Here is a 13,666-nt window from a genome sequence, read left to right as displayed (position 1 = left end):
GATCCACCAGGAGGCCTGGTCACAGACCGGGCCGCGGGGGCGTTGACCCCCGAAACTCTCTCCAGGTAAACTCCAGATAATTTAAATTGTTGTGTTAGACATGATATAAGAATAGAAACATCGGACACAGAATCTGTTTGGCTAAAGTTTCTCGAGGGGTATGAAAAATTAATTTTGGGTGGTATATAGGCCCCCAAACCTTGATTGGGAGTGCAGTAAGCTGTTATGGGACGAAATTCATAAGGCATCTAGATATGAAAATGTTGTGTTAATGGGGGATTTTAACTTTAGACAAATTGATTGGGACAGTTTGACAGGAAATCTTGAGTCTAGTGACTTTCTTGATACAGTACAGAATTGCTTTTTAAGACAGTTAGTGATAGAACCAACTAGAGGAAACAATCTGTTTGACTTGGCTCTTGCCAACAAAGATTCACTAATTAATGATCTTGAGGTTAATGATGAGCTTGGGGAAAGTGATCACAACTCACTTAGTTTCAATATTTTATGGGATTACCCAGTAAACTGCAATAAAGTCTCTGTCCCAGACTTTTGATTGGCTGATTTCATGGGACTGAAAAATTACCTGGGTGGGATAAATTGGGATATCCTGACTATGGGTCAGGTAGCTGGTGTTGGCTCCCAATATGACGTTTTTCAGAGCATAGTTCTAGCTACCCAGACAACTTTTGTTCCGAGTAGGGAAATTAGATCTAACAAAAATTATCCCAAATAAATGGTCAAAAGAGAGGCATTTTTAGGCGTATCAAAAGAGAGGATGGGCAGTTAAGAAATCAATATATTCAATTAAAGAGAGAAATAAAAAAAAGAATAAGAAAAGCAAAAAGAGATTATGAGGCTAAGGTTGCAAGGGTATACAGAAGTAAGATTAGAGACAAGATTGACCCACTTAAGAGTAACTCTGGTCAGATCCCTGACAGTGATAGGGATATGTGTGAAATTTTCAATTCTTACTTCCTCTCAGTTTTTACTCAGGAAGATACTAGCGATATCCCAGAAATAATAAATTATGTAGAACAGGACGATAATAAACTATGCTCGATTGCAATAACTAGTGACATGGTCCTCAGACAAATAGAGAAATTAAAACCTAACAGATCTCCAGGCCCTGATGAATTGTTTGCAAGGGTTTTAAAGGAATGTAAAGAGGAACTCTGCAACCCTTTGGCTAATTTTTTTCAACATATCAGGCACTATGCCAGTTTGTAGTGATAAGTGGAAAATGGCAAATCTAATACCTATTTACAAGGCAGGTGACAGGTTCTTAGCTTCAAACTATAGACCAATAAGCCTTACCTCCATAGTGGGAAAATTTATGGAATCAATAATTACCGAGGCAATTCGTAGCCATCTTGATAGGCATAAATTGATAAATAAATCTCAACACGGTTTTACTAAGGGGCGTTCCTGTCTTACGAATTTACTAACTTTATTCGCTAAGGTGTTTGAGGAGGTAGATCATGGTAATGAATATGATATTGTGAATATGGACTTTAATAAGGCTTTCTATAGAGTTCCACATCAGAGGCTTTTGAGGAAACTTAAGGCACACGGAATAGGAGGAGAAATTTTTTCCTGGGTAGAAGCGTTGTTGACAAATAGGGGTCAGTGTTGGGCCCCTTGTTGTTCACAATTTACATAAACGATATTGATGTGGGAATAAATAACGACATAAGCAAATTTGCTGATGACACCAAAATAGACCGTCGAATTCATTTTATTGAGGACATTAGTGCACTCCAGGATGATTTAATAGACTGATGCAGTGGTCGGAGAAGTGGCAGATGCAGTTTAATATAGACAAATGCAAAGTGCTAAATGTTGGACGGGACAATAACCATGTCACTTATAAACTGAATAGTGTAGATTTTAATACTACTGATTGCGAAAAGGATTTAGGAGTTCTGGTTAGCAGTAATCTAAAGCCAAGACAACAGTGCATAAGTGTTCGCAATAAAGCTAACAGAATCCATGGCTTCATATCAAGAAGTATAAATAATAGAAGTCCTCAGGTTGTTTTTCAACTCTAAATTTCCTTGGTTAGGCCTCATTTAGATTATGCTGCACAGTTCTGGTCACCGTATTACAGAATGGATATAAATTCACTGGAAATCGTACAGAGGAGGATGACAAAGTTGATCCCATATATCAGAAATCTTCCCTATGAGGATAGACTGAGGGCCCTGAATCTGCACTCTCTAGAAAGGCGTAGAAGTAGGGGGGATATGATTGAGGTGTATAAATGGAAAACAGGAATAAAGGGGATGAAAATATCTAGCCAAGACAGGACTCGCAACAATGGTTTTCAGTTGGAAAAGTTCAGATTCAAGAAGGACATAGGAAAGCACTGGTTTGGTAATAGAATTGTGGATGAGTGGAACAAACTCCCGAGTACCGTCATAGAAGCTGAATAGCTTGTGATACTAGGTCTGGTGCCGTGCTCCTTCCTTAAGTGGAAGTGACCTGACTAGGTGGTCATTGTTCTAAGCAGGGGGAGGGGTGGCATGGACCTGCTTGGCATGGGTCAGTAGGCATGTTGCAGTGTTCCTTCTTTCTTATATTCTTATGTGCGCATCCACGCCAAATTTTCTGACTGGGGGCGACTAAGGGGACAACGTGCGTCCCCCCACCAGTATCCAGGCTGTGACAATCGAGTCTGCAAGTGCTACCACCCCTGCCCCAGAGAGATGTACCCCATCCCTTGCATACATATCATGTTTGCCATAAAAGTTGTTCCAGTTGTCAATGAATGCAAGAAACTTGCAATCCCATTCATTGACAACTGGAACAACTTTTATGGCAAACATGATATGTATGCAAGGGATGGGGTACATCTCTCTGGGGCAGGGGTGGTAGCACTTGCAGACTCGATTGAGAAGGCCATTGGTGAAATGCCTATGATTTTAAACTGATGGAAGATAGAGGTATGGGTGTGTGTGGGAAACAAGCAGGTTGCAACACTAGGGTTGGAAACAGTAAATGTATAAAAGGCATTCAGCATGAAGTTATAAATAAAGACAATAGATCAGGTCAGCAAACAAAGGGGGACAGCAGAGGGCAGCAAGGGACCAGCTCCCTTAAGGTTTACTATACTAATAGCAGGAGTGTAAGAAATAAGATAGATGAGCTAAGATTAATTGCAAGTGCAGGAAACATAGATATTATTGCTATAACAGAGACCTGGCTCAATCTGAAAGATAGAGAGATGCCCTCTGAATGTCACATACAAGGCTATAAATTATTCCACACTGACAGGGTCAACAGAAAAGGTGGTGGAGTAGCGATGTATGTCAGAGACAATTTAAATTGTTGTGTTAGACAAGATATTAAATTAGAAGCGTCAGCCACTGAATCTGTTTGGTTACAGCTTCTCGAGGGCCGAGAAAAACTAATTTTGGGTGTGATTTACAGGGCCCCAAATCTTGATAGGGAGTGCAGTAAACTTCTATGGGACGAAATTCGTAAGGCATCTACATACGAAAATGTTGTGCTAATGGGAGATTTCAACTATAGACAGATTGACTGGAGCAATTTGACAGGAAATTTAGAGTCAGGTGACTTTCTTGATACAATCCAGGATTGTTTTTTAAAACAGTTTGTGACAGAGCCAACTAGGGGAAATAACCTCCTTGACTTGGTTCTTGCCAGTAGGGAAACACTAATTAATAATCTTGAGGTTAATGATGAGCTTGGGGAAAGTGATCACAAATCACTCAGTTTTAATATATCATGGAATTCCCCTAATAATGGCAATCAAGTCTCCGTCCCTGACTTTCGCTTGGCTGATTTCATAGGACTGAAAAATTACTAAGGTGGGCTGAACTGGAATCACCTGACTAAGGGTCAGGTAGGTGGTGATGGTTGCCGATATGATGCTTTCCAGGGCATAGTTCTAGCTGCTCAGTCAAATTATGTTCCAAATAGGGAAATCAGATCAAACAAAAATGATCCTAAATGGATGAACAATAGATTAAAATATCTGATTGGTCAAAAGAGAGGCATATATAGGCAAATCAAAAGAGGAGAGGGGCAATTAAGAAATCGATATATTCAGTTAAAGAGAGAAATAAAAAAGGGAATTAGAAAAGCAAAAAGAGATTATGAGGTTAAAGTTGCAAGAGAATCGAAGACTAACCCAAAAGGATTCTTTCAGGTATACAGAAGTAAGATCAGGGACAAGATAGGCCCACTCAAAAGTTCCTCGGGTCAGCTCACTGACAGTGATAAGGAAATGTGTAGAATTTTTAACACATACTTCCTCTCAGTTTTTACACAGGAGGATACCAGCGATATTCCAGTAATGATAAATTATGTAGAACAGGACGATAATAAACTGTGCACGATTAGGGTCACAAGTGACATGGTCCTTAGGCAAATTGATAAATTAAAACCTAACAAATCCCCAGGCCCTGATGAACTGTATGCAAGGGTTCTAAAGGAATGTAAAGAGGAGCTTAGCACACCTTTGGCTAATCTTTTCAACATATCACTACAAACTGGCATGGTGCCAGATAAGTGGAAAATGGCAAATGTGATACCTATTTTCAAAACAGGTGACAGGTCCTTAGCTTCGAACTATAGACCAATAAGCCTAACCTCCATAGTGGGAAAATTTATGGAATCAATAATTGCCGAGGCAGTTCGTAGCCACCTTGAAAAGCATAAATTAATCAACGAATCTCAGCATGGTTTTACAAAGGGGCGTTCCTGCCTTACGAATTTATTAACTTTTTTCACTAAGGTATTTGAGGAGGTAGCTCATGGTAATGAATATGATATTGTGTATATGGACTTCAGTAAGGCTTTTGACAGGGTCCCACATCAGAGACTATTGAGGAAAATTAAAGCACATGGAATAGGAGGAGAAATTTTTTCCTGGATAGAGGCATGGTTGACAAATAGGCAGTAGAGAGTTTGCATAAATGGGGAGAAATCAGAGTGGGGAAGCGTCACGAGCGGTGTTCCACAGGGGTCAGTGTTGGGCCCCCTGCTGTTCACAATCTACATAAACGACATAGATGAGGGCATAAAGAGCGACATCGGCAAGTTTGCCGATGACACCAAAATAGGCCGTCGAATTCATTCTGACGAGGACATTCGAGCACTCCAGGAAGATTTGAATAGACTGATGCAGTGGTCGGAGAAGTGGCAGATGCAGTTTAATATAGACAAATGCAAAGTTCTAAATGTTGGACAGGACAATAACCATGTCACATATAAACTAAATAATGTAGATCTTAATATTACGGATTGCGAAAAAGATTTAGGAGTTCTGGTTAGCAGTAATCTGAAACCAAGACAACAGTGCATAAGTGTTCGCAATAAAGCTAATAGAATCCTTGGCTTCATATCAAGAAGCATAAATAATAGGAGTCCTCAGGTTGTTCTTCAACTCTATACATCCTTGGTTAGGCCTCATTTAGATTATGCTGCACAGTTTTGCTCACCGTATTACAGAATGGATATAAATTCTCTGGAAAATGTACAAAGGAGGATGACAAAGTTGATCCCATGTATCAGAAACCTTCCCTTTGAGGATAGACTAAGGGCCCTGAATCTGCACTCTCTAGAAAGACGTAGAATTAGGGGGGATATGATTGAGGTGTATAAATGGAAGACAGGAATAAATAAAGGGGATGTAAATAGTGTGCTGAAAATATCTAGCCTAGACAGGACTCGCAGCAATGGTTTTAAGTTGGAAAAATTCAGATTCAGGAAGGATATAGGAAAGTACTGGTTTGGTAATAGAGTTGTGGATGAGTGGAACAAACTCCCGAGTACAGCTATAGAGGCCAGAACGTTGTGTAGCTTTAAAAATAGGTTGGATAAATACATGAGTAGATGTGGGTGGGTGTGAGTTGGACCTGATAGCTTGAGCTACCAGGTCGGTTGCCGTGTTCCTCCCTTAAGTCAATGTGACCTGACCTGACTAGGTCGGGTGCATTGGCTTAAGCCGGTAGAAGACTTGGACCTGCCTCGCATGGGCCAGTAGTCCTTCTGCAGTGTTCCTTCGTTCTTATGTTCTTATGATCTTTTGATTGGCTGAGCCTTTGTGGCATAACTGATGTTGATTGGATGCTGGGTCTTACTTTTCTATTTATCTACGTCATCAATTAATCTCTGGTCTCAATTGGTTGGATCTTCTCGCCAGAATAACTAATTCAGTTTCTACTGGTGGCGGCACCACAATGTTGGAATTCTTTTGTACTAAATCACAAAAATGTGAACCAAAAAATACCGTTTCTTGCTCGATAAATCAAAACATATTAAACAAACCTCCAATTATTTCTATGAACAGTTAGAAGTTAAATTATTAAAAAAATAATATAATTATAATTATTAACTGCATTAAATAACTTTATTTTAAAAGTTATTAAAGTTAAGACACATATGCAACGTCTGGATATCTTTATTGTAGACGTTTCGCCATCCAGTGGCTTTATCAATACAGATTCTAGGACATAATTAGAAGACCGTCTTGCTATTCTCCCTGATTCCATGCTACTTTACCTGCCTCCCTGCTACTCTCCCTACCTCCAGGCTACTCTCCCTGATCCCCTGCTACTCTCCCTGCCTCCAGGCTACTCTCCCTGATCCCCTGTTACTCTCCCTGCCTCCAGGCTACTCTTCCTGATCCCCTGCTACTCTCCCTGCCTCCAGGCTACTCTCCCTGATCCCCTGCTACTCTCCTTGATCCCCTGCTACTCTCCCTGCCTCCAGGCTACTCTCACTGATCCACTGCTACTCTCCCTGCCTCCAGGCTACTCTCCCTGATCCCCTGCTACTCTCACTGATCCCCTGCTACTCTCTCTGCCTCCAGGCTACTCTCCCTGATCCCCTGCTACTCTCCCTGCCTCCAGGCTACTCTCCTTGATCCCTTGCTACTCTCCCTGCCTCCAGGTTACTCTCCCTGATCCCCTGCTACTCTCCCTGCCTCCAGGCTACTTTCCCTGATCCCCTGCTATTCTCCCTGCAACTCTCCCTGCCTCCCTGCTACTCTCCCTGCAACTCTCCCTGCCTAGCTGCTACTCTCCTTGCCTCCCTGCTACTCTCTCTACTACTCTCCCTGCCTCTCTGCTACTCTCACTTCTCCCTACTATTCTCCCTGCCTCCATGCTACTCTCCCTACCACCATGCTACTCTCCCTGCCTCCTTGCTACACTCCTTGCTACTCTCCCTGCCTCCCTGCTACTCTTCCTGCCTCCAAGCTACTCTCCCTGATTCCCTGCTACTCTCCCTGCCTCCCTGCTACTCTCACTGCCTCTCTGCTACTCTCCCTACTACTCTCCCTGCCTCTCTGCTACTCTCCCTGCCTCCCTGCTACTCTCCCTGCCTCCCTGCTACTCTCCCTGCCACCCTGCTACTCTCCCTGCCTCCCTGCTACTCTCCCTGCCTCCCTGCTACTCTCCCTGCTACTCTCTCTGCCTCCCTGCTACTCTCCCTGCTACTCTCCCTGCCACTCTCCCTGCCTCCCTGCTACTCTCCCTGCTACTCTCCCTGCCTCCAGGCTACTCTCCCTGCCTCCCTGCTACTCTCCCTGCCTCCCTGCTACTCTTCCTGCCTCCCTGCTACTCTCCCTGCCTCCCTGCTACTCTCCCTGCCTCCCTGCTACTCTCCCTGCCTCCCTGCTACTCTCCCTGCCTCCCTGCTACTCTCCCTGCCTCCCTGCTACTCTCCCTGCCTCCCTGCTACTCTCCCTGCCTCCCTGCTACTCTCCCTGCCTCCCTGCAACTCTCCCTGCCTCCCTGCTACTCTCCCTGCCTCCCTGCTACTCTCCCTGCCTCCCTGCTACTCTCCCTGCCTCCCTGCTACTCTCCCTGCCTCCCTGCTACTCTCCCTGCCTCTCTCCCTGCCTCCCTGCTACTCTCCCTGTCTCTCTTTCTGCCTCCCTGCTACTCTCCCTGCTCCTCTCCTTGCCTCCCTGCTACTCTCCCTGCCTCCCTGCTACTCTCCCTGCCTCCCTGCTACTCTCCCTGCCACCCTGCTACTTTCCCTGCCTCCCTGCTACTCTCCCTGCTACTCTCCCTGCTACTCTCCCTGCCTCTCTGCTGCTCTCCATGCCTCCCTGCTACTCTCCCTGCCTCCCTGCTACTCTCCCTGCTACTCTACCTGCCTCCCTGCTACTCTCCCTGCCTCCCTGCTACTCTCCCTGCCTCCCTGCTACTCTCCCTGCCTCCCTGCTACTCTCCCTGCCTCCCTGCTGCTCTCCATGCCTCCCTGCTACTCTCCCTGCCTCCCTGCTACTCTCCCTGCTACTCTACCTGCCTCCCTACTATTTTCCCTGCCTCCATGCTACTCTCCCTACCACCATGCTACTCTCCCTGCCTCCATGCTACTCTCCCTGCAACTCTCCCTGCTACTCTCCCTGCCTCCCTGCTACTCTCCATGCCTCCCTGCTACTCTCCCTGCCTCCCTGCTACTCTCCCTGCCTCCCTGCTACTCTCCCTGCCTCCCTGCTACTCTCCTTGCCTCCCTGCTACTCTCCCTGCCTCCCTGCTACTCTCCCTGCCTCCCTGCTACTCTCCCTGCCTCCCTGCTACTCTCCCTGCCTCCCTGCTACATGTACTTACATAGGTCTAGCTTGCCGTGTGCAAAATATTACTAATAGAACTTTTCTTTGTCAGAGGAAAAAATCTCCCTGACAATAATGTGTATACATATTGTTATAATGTATACTACAGTGGCACCCTAGTATACATAGTGTTATAATGTATACTACAGTGGCACCCTAGTATACATAGTGTTATAATATATACTACAGTGGCACACTAGTATACATAGTGTTATAATGTATACTACAGTGGCACCCTAGTATACATAGTGTTATAATGTATACTACAGTGGCACCCTAGTATAGAAAGTGTTATAACGTATACTACAGTGGCACCCTGGTATACATAGTGTTATAATGTATACTACAGTGGCACCCTAGTATACATAGTGTTATAATGTATACTACAGTGGCACCCTAGTATACATAATGTTATAATGTATACTACAGTGGCACCCTAGTATACATAGTGTTATAATGTATACTACAGTGGCACCCTAGTATACATAGTGTTATAATGTATACTACAGTGGCACCCTAGTATACATAGTGTTATAATGTATACTACAGTGGCACCCTAGTACACAAAGTGCTATAATGTATACTAGAGTGGCACCCTAGTATACATAGTGTTATAGTGAATAGCACAGTGGCATCGTAGTATACATAGTGTTATAATGTATACTGCAGTGGCACCCTAGTATACATAGTGTTAAAATGTATACTACAGTGGCACCCTAGTATACATAGTGTTATAATGTATACTACAGTGGCACCCTAGTATACATAGTGTTATAGTGAATACCACAGTGGCATCGTAGTATGCATAGTGCTATAATGTATACTACAGTGGCACCCTAGTATACATAGTGTTATAAAGTATACTACAGTGGCACCCTATTATACATAGTGTTATAATGTATACTACAGTGGCACCCTAGTATACATAGTGTTATAATGCATACTACAGTGGCACCCTAGTATACATAGTGTTATAATGTATACTACAGTGGCACCCTAGTATACATAGTGTTATAATGCATACTACAGTGGCACCCTAGTATACATAGTGTTATAATGTATACTACAGTGTTATGCAGGGTTCTCCATGACATCGTATGTACATATTAGTGGGGAAGTGTGCCATAATAATATGAATATTGTAGTTGTAAGGAATAATTTTATAATTCATAATGTGCTTTTGGAGGTACTGTAAAGTACTCTAACTATAATTATAAAGAATGGAGTTAGTGATTTATTTTCCAAGGATGTTTGGGTACGCAGAGTAAGCGTGGGGGAGGAGGTCACGTGACGTTAGGATGGTGGTAGAAGCTGGCGTCGGAGATGCTGTATATTTTAAGTTAAGTTTGCAATAATACACTCATTTTGTTTATCCAATTCAAGCCATAGGCTTTCATATGGCTTACCTGTATGTTAACCCAGGCACTGACATGGTCAGGGTGCTGTGGGATGAGTGATAAAGTAAGAAATGAGGTTTGTGGTGCCATGACGGCCTGACGCTGACGAAGCCTAGTGTTATGGTGGCTGAACCTCCAGCCAGCTGTGTGTACCTTCATTTGGGCGTGTAGAATTAAGGTTTTTATGTTATGGTGATTAAATAGATATATTTTCCTAATTGGGATTTTTGCCTAACCCTCTGTTAACCAACCCCTTGAAGTAACACATACTGGTTTAGCGCTTTCTGTTTTTAACTGGGATAGCCCGGGGTGGCCGGTTTGGGCTTGAGATGTGTGTAACTTTTACCTTTGCCCTTAGACCAGGCTCAAGCCCCCAGCTATCCCACATTTTTGCGTAACATGGGGGCCTGTCAATGGGAGAATTATCAAATTTTTGTGGTAATTCAAGTTTGCAACCTGGAAAGTCAATAATAATTCTTTACTGGGTTGGTCAGAGGAAACATTCACTATAACACTCACACTAAAATAATAATTTACCTTTGTTTGTAATATTGCTAGTTTTTAGGGTGTTATTATTAACTAATACCCTGTGAATAATTTACTTTTGTGTGCAACATTGCTAATTTTTAGGGTGTTATTATTAATTCATACCCTGTGAATAATTTACTTTTGTGTGTAATATTGCTAGTTTTTAGGGTGTTATTATTAACTAATACCCTGTGAATAATTTACCTTTGTTTGCAATATTGCTGGTTTTTAGGGTGTTATTATTAATTAATACCCTGTGAATAATTTCCCTTTCTGTATAATATTGCTGGTTTTAGGGTGTTATTATTAATTAATGCTCTATAAATCATTTACCTTTCTGTACCATATTGTTGATTTTTAGGATGTTAATAATACCTAATGTTTTGTGCATAATTTACCCTTGCAGGTACAATCTTGCTGATTTTTGGGAGGTTATGCTCACCTAAATTTCTGGAAATAATTTACCTTTGCAAGTGCAGTAGCTCTTTTATTTTTTTTTTCTGCCAGGATTTTCTTTTTGTGTGCAGTTCTCTTTAATTTGAGGGAGTCACATGACAACTCCTTGTGAATATCCTACTTCAGTAGATGTACCTTGCTGTGTGCTTTATTATTTTATATCAGTAAGTTCTGTGGCTGGTAGTAAGATTTGGTGCTATTATTTCCCAAAATGGCTGACACTGGTGAAAATTCTGTGGATGACATGCATTTGGAAGGTGACATTGAATCAAATCCCCATGATAGGGACCTGGATAAGGAAGTAGTTATTTTACAAATGAAATTAACCCTAGTTGCAGAAGAAAAGGAATGGTTAAGGATTGAGCACACAAAGATCCAGGAACAGAGAGCCTTAGAGGAGCTTAGGGCTCAAGAAAGAGCAAAAGAGAGACAGCTTGCTTCTCACCCAGACACAGACACAAGGGTAGATGTTTTTCATTTGGATAAAGCCATAAAATTTGTGCCCAAATTCCTAGAGAAAGACCCAGACCAGTTTTTTCTGTTATTTGAAAGTACGGCCAAATCCCAAGGTTGGCCGGAAAAGGAATGGGCGACATTAGCAAGAACCCAATTAGTTGGTAAAGGGTTACAGGCTATTAGTTCTTTAGAAGGATCTGCCTTTTCTGATTATCATAAGCTAAAAGAGGTAGTTTTACTGGCTTATCAAATGTTGCCGGAAAGGTACAGGCAGAAATTCAGAGGACTAAAGTTTCAGTCAGGGCAGTCTTTGGTGGAATATGGTAAGGAGAAGATGTCACTTCTAAATAGGTGGTGTCGCTCAAAGGGGGTGGTAGGCAATTATGAAGGTGTAATTACCTTAATTTTGTTAGAGGATCTTTTGAGAAATGTTCCTCCTGACCTTAAGGCATATCTTGAGGAGAAGGATCTTGATGATTTTAATAATGCTATAGAGCTGGGTGACAGATTTTTAGCTAACCAAAAATTTGGTAGCAGTTACCACACCCTACATACTAATAATGGTAAGTTTTCTCCACCCACAAATAGGAATAAGAAATTTCAGAAGTTTAAGCCACCCATTTATCAGCCTAATAACCACAAGGGTTTTAATAACCCTAATTTTCCAGTACCCACTCAAGGAGGTTTTAAGTCAGCTGTCACAGGTCCAGGACTACAAGGAACAGGTGGGACGAGCCCAGTTCCCCAGAACCAAGGGATCCAACCTAGGTCAGATGGGCAGGGGGCCTTTAAACCTTATCACTGAACATATTGCAATAAACAGGGCCACCTGCAGCCATATTGTCGAAAGATGCTTAGGGACCAGGCTGCGACAGATGCTTCTCCAGTAAATACACCGATTACACATGATGTGGCTTGCATTGCAGTTTTGCCCCAAGGTATCCAAAGAAGACCAGCAGTCTTTGACCCTCGGATGAAGGTCTATTCAAGTAAGTCTACTGTGGCCTTACACCAAAATGAAGGTAGGGTCACGGGTGTTATGTCTTTGAGGGACACTTGTAGCACATACACCTTGCTTCGCAGGGGTGTATTGCCAGTGTCGGATGACACCTACACCGGATTGGACATTTTTCTTAAAGGGATAACTGGAGTCCCTGTCAGGACTCCAGTGCACAGGTTATGGATAGAGTCTGAGTACCAGTCTGGGTACCTACCTGTAGGTATTGCAGAAGATGTACCTTTTGAAGGAGTTGACCTTCTACTAGGCAACAACGTTGTGGGACTCCTCAAAAGTGAGGAATGTTTGGTTTTGCAGGACCCGGCTTTACAAGGTGGTAATGACCCAATTGGAGCAACGGTACCTGAAAATTTTTCAATGTGCTTTCGGACTAAACAGGGGAACAAGGTAGGAGCTGTGCCTCACTGTGACCCTTCTGCACACTGTGGTGATGGTTTGGGCATGGGGAGCCTGTTCATTGAGTCTGACCTGCAGGAGATTCTGAGCAGTGATGAACCGGCTCAACCGGAACTCGGTTGGAGAAGTGGTCTTGGTGCTGATGTGGGAAAAAATCCCCTGACTCTGCAGCAGCTGAGTGAGGCCCGGGAAGGTTGTGACCTCCGAAACGCTATTCATTTATCAGTTGTTGCGGAGGATGTGGTTCCCAAATTTACCAAGTGTTTATTTTGCAGAGTTGATCAAATGAGCAAGACTCTTTTTAAGAGGACCTGTGCTTACGTGGACGCGGCAGAACTATTAAAGTGTCTTTGTCAGTATTTTTTACAGATTCTGAAGGAATGGCATTTCAGTGTTAAAAGACACACTACAGTCTTACTAGACATACTATAGTCTTACAAGACGTACTACAGTCTTACAAGACACACTACAGTCTTACAAGACACACTACAGACTTACAAGACACACTACAGTCTTACAAGACTCACTAGAGTCTTACAAGACACACTAGAGTCTTACAAGACACACTTCAGTCTTACAAGACACACTACAGTCTTACAAGACACACTACAGTCTTACAAGACACACTACTGTCTTACAAGACACACTACAGTCTTACAAGACGCACTATAGACTTACAAGACACACTACAGTCTTACAAGACACACTACAGTCTTACAAGACACACTACAGTCTTACAAGACTCACTACAGTCTCACAAGACATACTACAGTCTTACAAGACACACTACAGTCTTACAAGACACACTACAGTCTTTCAAGA

This window comes from Cherax quadricarinatus, chromosome 65, assembly GCF_038502225.1.
Source record: "Cherax quadricarinatus isolate ZL_2023a chromosome 65, ASM3850222v1, whole genome shotgun sequence".
Lineage (NCBI taxonomy): Eukaryota > Metazoa > Arthropoda > Malacostraca > Decapoda > Parastacidae > Cherax > Cherax quadricarinatus.
This window is presented reverse-complemented; position numbering follows the sequence as displayed.